Raw genomic sequence first — 17,009 nt, 5'->3', positions numbered from 1 at the left:
CTTGCCAACTCCTCTCCTTCACTCTCAGAGTCCTCTCCTGCCGATGACACAGGCTCAGGTAACGGAGCCACAACAATTTACTTGGATCCAGGGGTGGGATTCAGTCGGTTCGGACTGGTTCGATCAAACCGTATGTTAATTTTAAACTGGTTGGCCAAACCGGTTGTTCCAAGGACTGGCTGACCCTGCCCACCCCTCCCCTCCCAGGAGTCTCCACACTGCCCGTTTTGAATGCCAGGTAAGTAAGTGCAGGGCACGCGCAGAGGCTCTGGGAAGGCAAAAAATTGGAAGTACCGGAAGTCTGGAAATGGGCCTGCTTCCGGCCTCTGCAGCCCAGGGGAGGCCGTTTTCGCCCTCCTAGAGGCTCCAGAAAAGCCCCCGGAGCCTGGGGAGGATGAAGAACAGGGCTAATAGAAGTACCATAAGTGTGGAAACGGGCCCATCTCTGGCCTCTGGAGGGCCTCCGGTGCCCGAAGGAGGCCGTTTTCACCCTCCCGGAGGCTCCACACACAACAAAGCCCAAACCACACACTCCGCTAGAGAGAAGTTCCCTGAGGATGGGCTCCAGCGCGAGTCCGAAAGCTCGGAAGACAAAACCTCTGGTTCTGGTGACTGACCCAGATTGGATCCTGTGTTGATGGTCACATCGTGTTTTTCTCGTCTGCCTCCCCGTAACTCTTTACTTGTTGGTGTGCAAACGGCGGTGACAGGCTTGTTATGATTTGCTTCTTTCTTGACTGCTTTAATTGTGCCGCGTTGAGCAAACTATGCAGGAGGGAGGTTAAATTAATTGGCTCTTGTTTCACAATCTGAAACGTTATCCAGAAGCCGGGATTATTATACTTCGGAAAAATCAAAACAATTAAAGGTCCAGCTGCACATTGTAGTGACAGACACAGATAATGATGGTAGCCAATTTTTCTAATCCATGGAGAACTCACTGCTGGAGGGAAAAACTAATAGGTCTACAAAAGTATTGGAACCATCGGCTTCTATTTATTTTATTTATAAATTGCTATCCTACTTTAATTTTTTTTATATATGACTCAATGTGGTGAACATACTGAATACTCCTTCTTTCTATTTTCCCCACAGCAACCCTGTGAGGTAGGTTTGGGCCGAGAGATAGGGACTAGCCCAAAGTTACTCAGCCGGTTTTCATGTCTAAAGCGGGACTAGAACTCACTGTCTCCTAGTGATTGGCCCAAAGTCCCCCAGCTGGCTTTCAGGCCTAAGGCGGAACTAGAACTCACTGTCTCCTGGTGATTGGCCCAAAGTCACCCAGCTGGCTTTCAGGCCTCAGGCGGAACTAGAACTCACTGTCTCCTGGTGATTGGCCCAAAGTCACCCAGCTGGCTTTCAGGCCTAAGGTGGAACTAGAACTCACTGTCTCCTGGTGATTGGCCCAAAGTCCCCCAGCTGGCTTTCAGGCCTAAGGCGGAACTAGAACTCACTGTCTCCTGGTGATTGGCCCAAAGTCCCCCAGTTGGCTTTCAAACCTAAGGCAGAACTAGAACTCACAGACTCCTGGTGATTGACCCAAAGTCCCCCAGCTGGCTTTCAGACCTAAGGCAGAACTAGAACTCACTGTCTCCTGGTGATTGGCCCAAAGTCCCCCAGCTGGCTTTCAGGCCTAAGGCAGAACTAGAACTCACTGTCTCCTGGTGATTGGCCCAAAGTCCCCCAGCTGGCTTTCAGACCTAAGGCAGAACTAGAACTCACTGTCTCCTGGTGATTGGCCCAAAGTCCCCCAGCTGGCTTTCAGGCCTAAGGCAGAACTAGAACTCACTGTCTCCTGGTGATTGGCCCAAAGTCCCCCAGCTGGCTTTCATACCTAAGGCGGAACTAGAACTCACCGTCTCCTGGTGATTGGCCCAAAGTCCCCCAGCTGGCTTTCAGACCTAAGGCGGAACTAGAACTCACAGACTCCTGGTGATTGACCCAAAGTCCCCCAGCTGGCTTTCAGACCTAAGGCAGAACTAGAACTCACAGACTCCTGGTGATTGACCCAAAGTCCCCCAGCTGGCTTTCAGACCTAAGGCAGAACTAGAACTCACTGTCTCCTGGTGATTGACCCAAAGTCCCCCAGTTGGCTTTCAAACCTAAGGCAGAACTAGAACTCACAGACTCCTGGTGATTGACCCAAAGTCCCCCAGCTGGCTTTCAGACCTAAGGCAGAACTAGAACTCACTGTCTCCTGGTGATTGGCCCAAAGTCCCCCAGCTGGCTTTCAGGCCTAAGGCAGAACTAGAACTCACAGACTCCTGGTGATTGACCCAAAGTCCCCCAGCTGGCTTTCAGACCTAAGGCAGAACTAGAACTCACTGTCTCCTGGTGATTGACCCAAAGTCCCCCAGTTGGCTTTCAAACCTAAGGCAGAACTAGAACTCACAGACTCCTGGTGATTGACCCAAAGTCCCCCAGCTGGCTTTCAGACCTAAGGCAGAACTAGAACTCACTGTCTCCTGGTGATTGGCCCAAAGTCCCCCAGCTGGCTTTCAGGCCTAAGGCAGAACTAGAACTCACTGTCTCCTGGTGATTGGCCCAAAGTCCCCCAGCTGGCTTTCAGACCTAAGGCAGAACTAGAACTCACTGTCTCCTGGTGATTGGCCCAAAGTCCCCCAGCTGGCTTTCAGGCCTAAGGCAGAACTAGAACTCACTGTCTCCTGGTGATTGGCCCAAAGTCCCCCAGCTGGCTTTCAGGCCTAAGGCAGAACTAGAACTCACTGTCTCCTGGTGATTGACCCAAAGTCCCCCAGCTGGCTTTCAGACCTAAGGCAGAACTAGAACTCACTGTCTCCTGGTGATTGGCCCAAAGTCCCCCAGCTGGCTTTCAGACCTAAGGCGGAACTAGAACTCACAGACTCCTGGTGATTGACCCAAAGTCCCCCAGCTGGCTTTCAGACCTAAGGCGGAACTAGAACTCACTGTCTCCTGGTGATTGGCCCAAAGTCCCCAAGCTGGAGTTCATGCCTAAGGCGGAACTAGAACTCACTTTCTAAGCCTGGTGTCTGACTTACAATTTAGTGACCACTCAAAGTTTTACAACACCGCTGAAAGCGTGACTTACAACCGGTCCTCAGACTGACGACCATTGCTCCATTCCCCACGGTCACCTGATCAAAACCCACGGCTTGTCGATCAGCCTGTATTTAGGAGCATCCGGGGCTCATGCGATCGTCACTCGTGACCTTCTGACAACCAAACTCAAGGAGGGAAGTCAGACTTGCTTAATGACCGCATTAGCGATTCACTTAACAGCCGCCGCAAGGAAGGTCGTCAAATGAGCCAAAGCTCACTTTCACAACCGTCTCGCTTAGCGGCAGCAGCAGCAGAAGGAATGTTGGCTTCAGCTTGTGGTTGTATGTCGAGGTTTACCCGTAAGACCCTTTCGACGGCCCTTCCCATTTCACAAAGCCGCGCATAAATTTACTTTGTGCCGTAATGTTTTCTTCTCGTCTTCTCTGTGTTTATAAAAACAACCCCTCCTGCTGCTGTCAAATTCCTGGACAATAATTTGAAAGGAAGAAGAAGAAGAAAAAATGTACCGAGGGGGAGAGGAACTAATAAAGGGAAACAAAGCTGCAAGAGATAAGGCAAGTTAATTAATAAGCAAAATCGCTCCTTTCTGGTACACACTGCCCTATCGGAGTTTTTCTTATTAACGCTAATAATATTTATGGATGTTTCCCTCCGCACTGCGAAGATAGTTCCTTGCGTAAGACCAGAGAGTCAGCTGTGTAATTCACTGCAAGGATTAAATTCTTGGCTGGGTAGGCGCAGGGTTTCCTCTCCCCTTTCAATTTTTTTAAAAAAAACTCTTTGCAGATCCAGGTGAAGTTTTTTTTTTTTTTTTTTAAATTATTTATTTATTTATTGGTTCGATTTATATGCCGCCCTTTCTCCGGAGACTCAGGGCGGCTTACAATGCGTCAAGCAATAGCCTTCATACTTTTGTATATACCTGCTTAGTAGGGCTTTCGAGCCCCCTCCCCTAAGCGGTGTTCTTTTTTTTATACAAAGTCAGCTTATGGCCCCCACAATCCGGGTCCTCATTTTACCTACCTCGGAAGGATGGAAGGCTGAGTCAACCTTGAGCCTGGTGAGATTTGAACTCGCAGTAATTGCAGGCAGCGGGTGCTACTTAACAGCACTTTAGTCTGCTGCGCCACCAAGGCTCTTATTGAATTAAGCAACAGTAACCGATGCCTCAAAAGGTGACATAAAAGCAGGGGTGGGATTCAAAATTTTAGCAGCCGGTTCTCTGCCTGGATGGAGGGTGGGCGTGGCCTACTTGGAATCCTGCACCATGGCAGGGGGGCGTTTTCGCCCTCCCCAGGCTCCAGAGGCTTTCCTTGAGCCTCCGGGAGAGCGAAAACGGCCTCCCCCAGGCTTGTTTCTGGACTTCTCGAAGGCCCATTTTTCACCTTCCCAGAGCCTCCGCACAGGCCCTGCACTTACCTGGCATCCAAAATGGGCCACGTGGAGACTCCTGGGAGGGGAGGGTAGCGCCGACTGCGGTAAATCCCGCCTACCCACCCGGAAGTAATGCCGTCCTATTTAGCCACGTTTTGGAGGCCCTGCGCATGTGCGGAAGGCGCACGTGCAAGCAAGGAGCATGGCCGGAAGGCCGAGCATGCACAGACACATTGGCGAACCGGTAGGGAAGGTAAGTGAATCCCACCTCTAGCTAACACAGGTGTGAAATCCAGCAGGTTCTGGAGAACCGGTAGCGGAAATTTTGAGCAGTTTGGAGAATCAGCAAATACCACCTCTGGCTGGCTCTAAAGTGGGGAGGGAATGGAGATTTTGCAGTATCCTTCCCCTGGAGTGGGGAGGTAATGGAGATTTTGCAGTATCCTTCCCCTGGAGTGGGGTGGGAATGGGGATTTTGCAGTATCCTTCCCCTGGAGTGGGGGGGAATGGGGATTTTGCAGTATCCTTCCCCTGGAGTGGGGTGGGAATGGGGATTTTGCAGTATCCTTCCTCCAAGAGTGGGGAGGGAATGGAGATTTTGCAGTATCCTTCTCCTGGAGTGGGGTGGGAATGGGGATTTTGCAGTATCCTTGCCCACCAAGCCACGCCCACCAAACCACACCAGATCTATAGGTGGACTTAAGCCCAACTGAGACCAGATTTGAGTAAATCAAGAAGGAACTTGAAGCATTTAACAATAAAAACAATACAGTGGAGAATTTTTAGTCTGAAGCTCAAAGATCTAATTTCTTTTTAATACGGTGGGGGGGGGGAGAATAATTCCACATCTTTTACAACTTCTTATCAATATTACATTAAGCCTCCGCAAGACAATTTAAGCGACTCTTTGTCCCTTTACATCTCAGCAATCGCATTTAACACTGATATCAAATTTTCTTATTTCAAAAGGTTTCATTTACTTTCACCGCGAGCGTCTTCCTAGCGTCTATACCCGGGCTGTTCTTTGTATTCTATATGATAATAAAACCATTTATATATAACATATATAACTATCCAGAGGTGGGTTTCACATAATTTTACCACCGGTTTGACATGCACCGAAAATGTGAGAGTGTGTGCGGCTTCCGTGCATGGACTTTGCTCACGCGGACGGCTTGCATGCATGCGTGCGCCTTAGAAAACGTGGCTGAATAGGATGGCATAGCACCGGGGCAGGTCGCCTCTACCGGTTCCCCCGAACCGGTCCAAACTGGCTGAATACCGCCACTGTAACTATCTCCATCTCCATCTCCATATCTATCTATCTATCTATCTATCTATCTATCTATCTATCTATCTATCTATCTCTCTCTGTCTGTCTGTCTGTCTGTCTATCTCTATCTCTATCTCTATCTCTATCTATCTGTCTCTATCTATCTATCTCTATCTCTATCTCTATCATTTCTATCTATCCGTATCTATCTCTATCTCTCTATAATCTCTCCCTCCCTCCCTCCCTCCCTCCCTCCCTCCCTCCCTCTCTCTCTCTCTCTCTCTCTCTCTCTCTCTCTCTCTCTCTCTCTCTCTCTCTCCCTGAGCCCACTGTAACAACATTGCCAAAAACAGGCATTAAGATTTGTTAACCTAATCTTGCGTATCTTCTTCTCTGGTAATATTGTACTACTAACCAGAGCATACAAAACATTTGCTAGACCAATGCTTGAATACAGCTCATTTGTCTGGAACCCGCACTGCATATCGGACATAAATACAATCGAGAGAGTCCAGAGATATTTTACGAGAAGAGTCCTCCATTCCTCTACCTGCAATAAAATGCCTTATGCCACCAGACTCCAAATTTTGAGCTTAGACAACCTAGAACTACGCCGACTTCGGTCTGACCTAAGCATAGTACATAAAATTATCTGCCACAATGTCCTTCTTGTCAACGACTACTTCAGCTTCAACCACAACAATACACGAGCAAATAATAGATACAAACTCAAGGTAAACCGTTCCAAACTCGATTGCAGAAAATACGCCTTCAGCAACCGAGTGGTCAATGCCTGGAATGCACTACCTGACTCTGTGGTTCCTTCCCCAAACCCCCAAAACTTTAACCTTAAACTGTCCACTGTTGACCTCACCCCATTCCTAAGAGGTCTGTAAGGGGCGTGCATAAGTGCACCAGCGTGCCTACCGTCCCTTATCCTAATATTCCTTTTTACTCTTACTCTTTTCATGTATTCAAGTTATGTTTATACTTTTACCTGTTATCTTATATATGCTTGACAAAATAAATAAATAAACAAAATTAAATAAATAAACAAATAAACAAATAAATAAAATGTCTGTCTGTCTGTCTGTCTGTCTTCCAAAGTGATTCTTTGTCCCTTTACATCTCAGCAATCGCATTTAACACTGATATCAAATTTTCTTATTTCAAAAGGTTTAATTTACTTTCACCGCGAGCGTCTTCCTAGCGTCTATACCCGGGCTGTTCTTTGTATTCTATATGATAATAAAACAATTTTTTTAAAAAAAAGGTGGGGGCGTGATGAATGAATATATATATATATATATATATATATATATATATATATATATATATTTCCAATAACTTGATAAATTTAGATCTCCTTGCAACACACCCACAGCTTCTAAACTAGATAAGAGCCTGAAGATGACAGGGTTGTGAGCCTGTCGAAACGTTGCTATAAGAAAAACTTTTAAGGTACTGGTAGGATTTTAGCTAAGGTTTTAAAGGACCTTGCAGAGTGCTCGGTAAGGATTTTTAGAAGATTTTAAGCTAGGATTTTAACCAGAATTTTAAACATTTTAACTAACTTATTTAACATGACGCGGGAAAACACCCGAGATTTTAACTTTTTGCATATATATCCACCGTCTCAGGCAAGGCGAGCTGTAACCTCACACAGTCTCTCTTGAAGATTCAGACCCCAGGAAGATCCTCAGCCTGTTTAAGGGATGGTGGTGGTGGAATTGCTTGCAATCCAGATCAAAACATCTGCAAGGGATCTTTGCCAAGCAGTGCAGCAGAAACCTTGAGATTCAGACCTCGGGAAGCTGGCGGATGGTGCTGGTGTTAATATTTTGGAATTACGATACGAAGAGGAATCTGCCATTTTGATCAGGATGACAGCTGGGGGGAGAAAGGGATTTGCCTTATCCACCACTCAAGGCCAGCCTCTCCGAGATTTTGCTTCCGAAGGATTCTTACTTCTTAACACAAAGCTGAAGCTCAATTTTCAAGAAGCAGAGAGGAGAGTTGGGGAAAAAACACACACACTTTGTTGGAGCAGGATCCAGCCCAAGATCACAGGATGTGAAGATACTTCTTCAGCCTCTGCAATGCAGTTAGTAAAAAAAAACACCTAGAAATATGCCAAGGATCCATATCAGGTACCTCCGAGGAAGTTTCTAGCCTGGTCGACGAATACAGAACAACAGAGTTGGAAGGGACCTTGGAGGTCTTCTAGTCCAACCCTCTGCATAGGCAGGAAACCCTACACCACTTCAAACAAACCGTTATCCAACCTCTTCTTAAAAATGTCCAGTATTGGAGCATTCACAACTTCTGGAGGCACGTTGTTCCACTGGTTAATTGTTTTAACTGTCAGGAAATTTCTCCTTAGTTCTAGGTTGCTTCTTTCCTTGATAAGTTTCCACCCATTGCTTCCATCCATTGAAGTAATGGATGGAAACTAACCAAGGAGATAACATATATAATTACCTCTACCTCTATGTCTGTCTGTCTATCTATCCGTCCATCCATCTGTCCATCCATCCGTCCGTCCATCCATCCATCCATCCATCCAATCTCCCTCATCTATCTAGGATCCATCTATCCATCCATCCCTCCATTCATCCATCTATCTACTATATATCTACTTCTATCTTTCTATCCATCCATCCATCCATCCATCCAATCTCCCTCATCCATCCATCCGTCTCTATCTATCTATCTCTAGCCATCCATCCAATCTCCCTCATCTATCTAGGAGCCATCCGTCCGTCCATCCATCCATTCATCCATCCATTCGTCTCTATCTCTATTCATCCATCCAATTGCCCCCATCTATCTAGGATTCATCCGTCTATCTATCTATCTATCTATCTATCTATCTATCTATCTATCTATCTCTACCTACCTATCTATCTATCTATCTATCTATCTATCTATCTATCTATCAGTTTTCCAATATTTGAGGGGTTGCCACAGAGAAGAGGGAGTCAAGCTATTCTCCAAAGCACCTGCAGGCAGGACAAGAAGCAACGGATGGAAACCAATCCAGGAGAGAAGCAACCTGGAATTAAGCAGAAATGTCCTGACAGTGAGAACAATTAGCCAGTGGAACAGCTTGCCACCAGAAGTTGTGGGTGCTCCATCACAGGAGGTTTTGAAGAAGAAATCGAACAGACATTTGTCCCAAATTGTAAATTGAGGACTATGTGTAGAATAGGGATTCATGTCTGAGCAGGAGGTTGGATTAGAAGACCTCCAAAATCACTTCCAACCCTGTTATTCTGTTATTCTCCATTGGGAACAGCTATGGAGCTGGGGACCTCCCCTAACTCCAGCTCCTTTTTAGCACCCCGACTTTCACCCCAGCCCAACACAACATGTTCTAAGCATCATTGGAATACGGTGCTGGGCGTCGGGCGAGGCAAAAAACAATTATTATTCAACTCAATGGGTCCAGGAGATAATCCACTTTATGACAGCAGCCTCTGCCGAGGTTTCCCGAGTCCCAACTTTCTCCACCCAAAGAAACCTCAGCCAAGTGGAAAATTAGAAAGCGAGGGCTGACGGAAGGAGGAAAGCGTTGGAAGAAGATGGGTTCAGCAGAAGCACAATTAAGTCCCCCCCCAAAATTAATTCCTAACAACGGGCAGAGACCTTGTTGTTTCCCCCACGCCGACGGACAATCCCCAGCAAAAAAAGCAATTCAATTGAGAAGTCAGCTTTGCCAGTCACGGCTGCCTCCGGTTTCTGCTGATTTAATTTGCACCTAAGATGCAACTCGGAAGGTTTTCCCCTATCTGGTTTCGGATGAATCCGGGAAGAGGCTTTGGCATCCAACTCTCAATTTTCTCCAGCCCAGCCAGCTAAGTCACTGAAGCGAAGAATTGACACTGGAAATGGAATTTGGGTTTTTCCCATCTGCCCCCTCTCAAAAGCCAAGACTCGACAATAGGCAGGCAAGGATGGTGCTGTCCAGGTGAGGCTGAGCTACACATCTCACAGTCCCATTTGCCACCAGCCAGAAAGATGGGAGATGACGGGAATTATCAATCAGAATAGAACTGGAAGGGACCTTAGAGGTCTTCTAGCCCAACCCCCTGCTCAAGCAGGAGATACCGATACCATTTCAGACAAGTGACTATCCAGTCTCTTCTTAAAAACCTCCAGTGATGGAGCACCCAAAACTTCTGGTGGCAAGCTGTTCCACTGGTTAATTCTCCTCACTGGAAGGAATGGAGGGAGGGAGGGAGGGAGGAAAGAAAGAAGAAAGGGAGGAGAGAAGGGAGGAAGGAAGGGAGGGAGGAAAGAGAGAAGGGAAGAAGGAAGGAGGGATGGAGAGGGAGGAAAGGGAGGGAGGGAGGAAGGAAGGAAAGAAAGAAGGGAGGGAGGGAGAGAAAGGAGGAAGAAAGGAAGGAGGGAGGGAAGGAAGGAGAAAAGGGAGGTAGAGAGGAAAGAAGGAGGGAGGGAGGAGAGAAGGGAGGGAGGGAAGGAAGGAAGGAAGGAGGGAGGGAGGAAAGAAGGAAGAAAGGAAGGAGAGAAGGGAGGGAGGAAGGGAGGGAGGGAGGAAAGAGAGAAGGGAGGAAGGAAAGAAGAAAGGAGGGATGGGGAGGGAGGAAAGGGAGGGCGGGATGGGGAGGGAGGAAAGGGAGGGAGGGGGGAGGGAGGAAGGAGAGAAAGAAGGGAGGGAGGGAGAGAAGGGAGGAAGGTAGGAGGGTGGAAAGAAAGGAAGGAGAGAAGGAAGGGAGAGAGGAAAGAAGGAGGGAGGGAGGAGAGAAGGGAGGGTGGGAGGAAGGAAGGAAGGAGGGATGGGGAGGGAGGGAGGGAGAGAAGGAAGGAAGGAAGAAAAGGAAGGAAGGAAGGAAGGAAGGAAGGAAGGAAGGAAGGAAGGAAGGGGTTTGTCTACATGCCAGTAGAATATAGGATGTTTGGGAGAAAGGTAGCTCTCTATTCATATAACATACTTAACAAGGTCACTTAAAGGTTTCGTCCACACCAGGGTAGAACGTGCTAGTCGGTGTGGCATATGGCTTAAAAGCTTGTATGAAGCCAGCCCACGCACGGTCCAGTTCATTGGACCGCTGCCAGAACAAAAATGATTTGAGATAGAAACCGAGTGACACGTCTTGCATGAAGGCAGGCAGCTAAATGAATTTTGGGGCATCTTCGGAACCGACGCATCAAAACCCCTTCGAGGCTACGAAGAAGATACCCCAAGACCCGGCTTGCTAAATAAACCAGAGATAGAGAAGGACTTGTAAAGGTCCAGAGACATTAGTTCAGGGCGACGACGGGAGTTCGGGGCATCCCCCATCCTGTCCGAAGTCTTGACGCTATCAAGAATGATGGAAAATTGAAGCGCAGGTAGAACCGAAAGCAGCAGAAACGACCTCTCTCTGGAGCGCTATTTTCTCTCCCTGGCACCTGATCCGCCGACACAGAGACACTAGAAATTGCCAGCGAATCCGACAGAAAACAATTCCCCCCCGAAAACCACCCCGTGGTTCAGATGGATTTGTTCCCCCGTCGTTCAGTTGTCCATCCATCATAACATGACTGATTTTCTTCCAAAGACGGACACGTCAGCAGAAGGAGTTTGACAAGCCGTGTGTTATTATCCTGGTCATCCGTAAGGAGAGAAAATAACAGCAGATCCGACGTTGTCTGACCTCAGCAGGGCATCCTGGAGGTGGTGATAAGCGAGGCAAAATCGAGACGTCCACTAGAGGGCAGACCAAAGACAAGACAATGCTCCTGGGTGCCCCCTATAGGTCATTCAGGGTTTTGCAGCCTATATGTACAGGTAATCCTCGACTTGCAAGCACATTTTTTTTTTTTAATTTGATTTATATGCCGCCCTTCTCTGGAGACTCAGGGCGGCTTACAATGCGCTAAACAATAGCCTTCATCCTTTTGTATATTTATACAAAGTCAGCTTATTGCCCCCACAATCCGGCTCCTCATTTCACCTACCTTAGAAAGGATGGAAGGCTGAGTCAACCTTGAGCCTGGCGAGATTCGAACCTGCAGTAACTGCAGGCAGCTGGTCTTAATAACAGGGTGCTTTAGACCACTGTACTACCAAGACAATTGAGCCCAAATGTCCTGCTGCCAAGCGAGACAGTTGTGAGTTTGTCCCCATTTTACAGCCTATGTTGCCACTGGAGCAGTGGTGAAATCCAATTTTTTTTTACTACTGGTTCTGTGGGAGTGGCTTGGTGGTTGTGGTGTGGCTTGGTGGGCGTGGCAGGGGAAGGATACTGCAAAATCCCCATTCCCTCCCCACTCCTGGGGGAAGGATATTGCAAAATCTCCATTCCCACCCCACTCTGAGGCCAGCTAGAGATGGTATTTGCCGGTTCTCCGAACTGCTCAAAATTTCCGCTACCGGTTCGCCAGAACCTGTCAGAGCCTGCTGGATTTCACCCCTGCACTGGATGGTTTTTTTTTTTAAAGTTTTATTAGTTTATAATGTAACATACAAAGAGAATACAAAAGCAAATATTAGGGAAATTAGGGAAGGAAAGGGGGAAGGGAATAGTGGGGGAAAGGAAGAGAAAAAGAAAAAATAAGGCACTGACTTCCGACTCCTTCACCTTTTTAATTTGTCATACTAATAGAAACTAGCCATTTCTGTAACAACAAATCTATCTAACTGGTAAAACCCAAGATCACAGTTTCATCTTTTTCCATCACAACTGAGCCCCAAATTTCTGTTGCTACGCAAGACCAGGGATGGGTTCTAAAATTTTTTACTACCGGTTCTGTGGGCATGGCTTGTTTTGTGGGCGTGGCTTGATGGTCATGTGGCAATTCTTTAGGATTTAGCAGGGGTACTGGTCTACCAGGCTTTTAACTGCTTGCAGAGCTGTACTGGTCTACTCATTTGTTTTTGGAGGCACCGGTCTACTCATTTGTTTTTGGAGGCACCGGTCTACTCATTTGTTTTTGGAGGCACCGGTCTACTCATTTGTTTTTGGAGGCACCGGTCTACTCATTTGTTTTTGGAGGCACCGGTCTACCACCAGACTGCCTTTTAACACTGATCAGCTGTAGGGCGGCCCTTTGAAGCCCCACGGCAAGAGTTTAAACAGTTTTTTTCCTTCTAGCTGATCAGCTGGGACTCAGGAGGCAGCAATAGATTGGGGGTGGGGCCAAATAAAAGGTAAGAATAATGGGGTAGGCGGGGGTGGGGGGGCAGAACCGGTTCGGTGATGCTACCGGCTCGGCGGAACTGGGCTGAACCAGGAGTAGACCTCCCAGGACCCTTCCAGCTCTATTTTGATTCTGACTGTAATTGTTCTCGCTGCGAGGACATGCCTCTAGGTTGGATCTCACTTTGACAAGTTTCCATCCACTGCTTCTTGTCCTGCCTTCAGGCCGAAAGAGTTGCACACACAGACACAGACACAGAGAGAGAGGGAGGGAGGGAGGGGGGGAGGGAGAGAGAGAGAGAGGGAGAGGGAGGGAGGGAGAGGGGGAGAGAGAGAGAGAGAGTGGGAGGGGGAGAGAGGGAGAGGGAGGGAGAGAGTGGGGGGAGAGAGAGAGAGAAAGTTGTGAGATAGCTAACAAACTTGGGCACCCAAAGGAGATCTCATCTTAAAAGTCAAGCGGCTGTAAAAAGACCTTCAAAGACTCTTGATTTTTATCGAAGGCCTCTGAAGAGAGCTTGGATTACCTGCAAGCCGGCTTACTCAATCGCAAAACTTTGACCAAAAAAAAAAAGGTAAATCCGAGGTCGATCAATTGAGGACAGTCTACGAGCAGCGGGATTGAATTACCCGCTGAGACCAGATGGTATTTATTTCCACGGACGAGGCAACGGAAAAGGGGGAGAGAGAAAGTTTAAAAAGACGCAATTAAAACCTTCTCTCGCGACCTCTGGAAATATCTAAGATGATCAGCTGCTTCAAGAGTGTTTTTCCCGCTTTGGAGGGGAGCTTCAGAAGAAGCTATCTGGAAGCAGCCAGGAGGTCAGAAAAGGAAGTGGGTGCCGGGCATACCACTATTTCCCTCCCCACCACAAACTTTGTTTGTTTCTTCCTTCAGTGGAAGGAAGTTCCAGCGATGGTTGTAAGAAACTTCAGCCAACATTAGGACTGAGTTAAGATCGTGAAAAAGACGCCTCCATTCTAGCCAGGTCTTCGCTGAGGAGAAGACCAAGGGAGGTTACGGTGACCCAGGAGTAAAAAATAAAAATTCTCCTTTTCCGTTTGGAAAGATGTGAAGTACAGGTGTTCCTTGACTTATGGCCCCACTGGAGCCCAAACTTTCCATTGCTAAGCAAGAGATTTGTTAAGTGAGCTCAGAACCATTTTACGTCCTTTCTTGCCACTGTTGTCAAGCGAATCACGCAACTTGTCAAGCAGTTGTTAAATGAGTCACACGGCTGGGAACAATTAATCAGTGGAACAACTTGACTCCAGAAATTGTGGGTGTTCCAGCACTGAAGAGATTGGACAGCCATTTGTCTGAAATGATATAGGACCGTGATGGCAAACGTATGGCACGCGTGCCGCGGGTGGCATGCGTAGCCATATTGGTGGGCACGTGAGCTCAGCTCCAGCATGCCTGCATGCACCAGCCAGCTGATTTTTTGGCCTTCTGGGCCCACCAGAAGTAGGGAAACAGGCTGTTTCCTGCCTCCTGAGCACCTTGGGGTGGTGGTGCTGAAGGCCCGTTTTTCTCTCTCCCCAGCCTCCAGAGCCTTTCTAGGAGTCTGGGGAGGGCGAAAACAGCCTTCCCCACCCCCCCCCGAGGCCCTCCGAAGGCTGGAAACGGCCCATTTGCCAACTTCCGGTGGAACCAGAAGTCCCGTTTTTTGTTGTCCCCAGCCTCCAGAGCCTTTCTAGGAGTCTGGGGAGGGCAAAAACAGCCTTCCCCATCCCCCCTGGAGGCCCTCCGGAGACCAGAAATGGCCCGTTTGCCAACTTCCAGTGGGATCACTGGAAATGGGCCGTTTTCAGCCTCCAGAGGGCCTCGGGGGGGGAGGCAATTTTCGCCCTCCCCAGACTCCGGAGGCTAGGTAGAGCAAAAAACGGGCCTACCGTGCCATCGCATGCCAGGTGCGGGGGCAGTGGGGGGGTTGCGCGCACATGCGCAGGGGCAAGGCAGGGGCAAGGCACATAGAATTATGGGTGTGGGCATGCACGCACAACACCCCCCCCCCATGACTGACCCAGATTGGATCCTGCAACATTATCCTGAGACATATAGATTCAACTTCATTCATTCACACAAACTGAACTCCTTCATCTAATACCGTGTTATAAGACCCTGTCTTATATTTTTTTGAACCCCAAAATAAGCATTTGGCCTTATTTTCAGGGAGGTCTTATTATTTTGGGGCGCGTGGAGCAAGATGGGGCTCCTCTTGCCGTCTTACCTGATTTCCAGCTCTGCGTTTAAATATTTTCAGGGAGGGCTTATTTTCGGGGGGGAGGCTTATTTTAGTGCATGTGCTCAAAAGCCCGATTGGGCTTATTATCAGGGGATGTCTTATTTTCGGGGAAACAGGGTAGTTAGAACAATTAATCAGCGGTGCAACTTGCTTTCAGAACCTAACCAGAGGAAAATGGCGGGGACCGATTTGCATGTGCTTAAATATTTTCAGGGAGGGCTTATTTTCTGGGTGGGGCTTGTTTTAGCACATGCGCTCAAAAGCCTGATTGGGCTTATTTTATAGGATCAGGGAGGTCTTATTTTCGGGGAAACACAGCATGGTCGTCTTTCTCGGACGCCGAACAGAAGATCTAAATGTCAGGTGCCAGCTAACACAAAACTTTTAAGGCCCATTTTCTTCCAAATTTCCATGTTTGCCTTATAGAAATCAACATCCTTTCCCCCCCCCCATTCTGCTTTCCAACTTCATCTATGCCCGCTGCACACCAGGACACCTTTCCTCCTGCACAGCGAAGACCGAAAAGTTGGACAAATCAATTCTCTTAACTATAGAATCGGGGGGAAGTGGGGGAGGAAGAAGAAGCCGGTATCGTGAGCGGCGCAGAGAACGGAGAAAGGAAAGAGGCCTGTGGTTGCGTCTCCGTGAATAGGCAGCCGCAACTGGCCCACTGCCGTTTTTTCTACACGCTGACTGCCAGCGCCCTGGGATCGCCTTTGAAATTGACTAAGCTGCAAATTGCTTCTCTAGGCCATAGTTCTGAAGAGGCTCCATGTGGAGAACACAAAAAGCGGGACCTCAGGTTTCCACCGAGGCTTGGAGGAAAAGAAAGTGTTCTCCCTGGGTGGGGGGTCATTCCTCCACCCCCCCAAAAAGGCCTTTTTTCCCCCAGAAAGCATTGAATCAAAGAGGGCGGGTAGCACCCGTTGCTTCCAGGTCATCTCACTTCCTCCCCACAAAACCATTGTTCTTTTTCTCCCAGGTAGGTGCCATTCAACAAGGTGGAGTTAAAGTTTCTTTGTTTATAAAAATTATTTGCTGCCCATCCCGTATCCAAGGACTTTCCTTGGGCAGCTTACAGCATTAAAGCATTCAAAAGAACCATTCAAATCAGCAATCACAGAGGTTAGGGTTAGGGACTAGAACTCACAGCCTCCTGGCGATTGGCCCAAAATCACCCAATCGACTTTTGCGCCTAAGGTGGGATTTGAACTCATAGCCTCCTCACGATTGGTCCAAAGTCACCCAATTGCCTTTCAAATCTAAGGCGGGACTAGAATTCACCACCTCACGATGATTGGTCCAAAGTCACCCTGCTGCCTTTCATGCCTAAAATGGGACTAGAACTCACAGCCTCCTGACGATTGGTCCAAAGTCACCCAATCACCTTTCATGCCTAAGGTGGGACTAGAACTCACAGCCTCCTGGTGATTGGTCCAAAGTCACCCAATCACCTTTCATGCCTAAGGTGGGACTAGAACTCACAGCCTCCTGGTGATTGGTCCAAAGTCACCCAATCACCTTTCATGCCTAAGGTGGGACTAGAACTCACAGCCTCCTGGTGATTGGTCCAAAGTCACCCAATCACCTTTCATGCCTAAGGTGGGACTAGAACTCACAGCCTCCTGACGATTGGTCCAAAGTCACCCAATCACCTTTCATGCCTAAGGTGGGACTAGAACTCACAGCCTCCTGGTGATTGGTCCAAAGTCACCCAATCACCTTTCATGCCTAAGGTGGGACTAGAACTCACAGCCTCTTGGTGACTGGTCCAAAGTCACCCAATCATCTTTTATGCCTAAGGTTGGACTAGAACTCACAGCCTCCTGACAATTGGTCCAAAGTCACCCAATCACCTTTCATGCCTAAGGCGGGACTAGAACTCACAGCCTCCTGACAATTGGTCCAAAGTCACCCAATCACCTTTCA

At 48.2% G+C, this 17,009-nt stretch overlaps 1 protein-coding gene across 2 annotated transcripts in view; it reads right to left on the bottom strand.

Annotated features, from left to right (window-relative positions):
* PLXNA4 (plexin A4) overlaps positions 1 to 17,009 on the bottom strand; it is a 525,881-nt gene that overhangs the window by 173,004 nt on the left and 335,868 nt on the right. The gene's annotated exons all lie outside the window — the stretch shown is intronic.

The sequence above is a fragment of the Pantherophis guttatus genome, chromosome 7 (genome assembly GCF_059756535.1).
Source record: "Pantherophis guttatus breed Tessera chromosome 7, ASM5975653v1, whole genome shotgun sequence".
NCBI classification, from domain to species: domain Eukaryota; kingdom Metazoa; phylum Chordata; class Lepidosauria; order Squamata; family Colubridae; genus Pantherophis; species Pantherophis guttatus.
The sequence above is the reverse complement of the archived record's forward strand: the minus strand, read 5'-3'. Positions and strand labels throughout refer to the sequence as shown.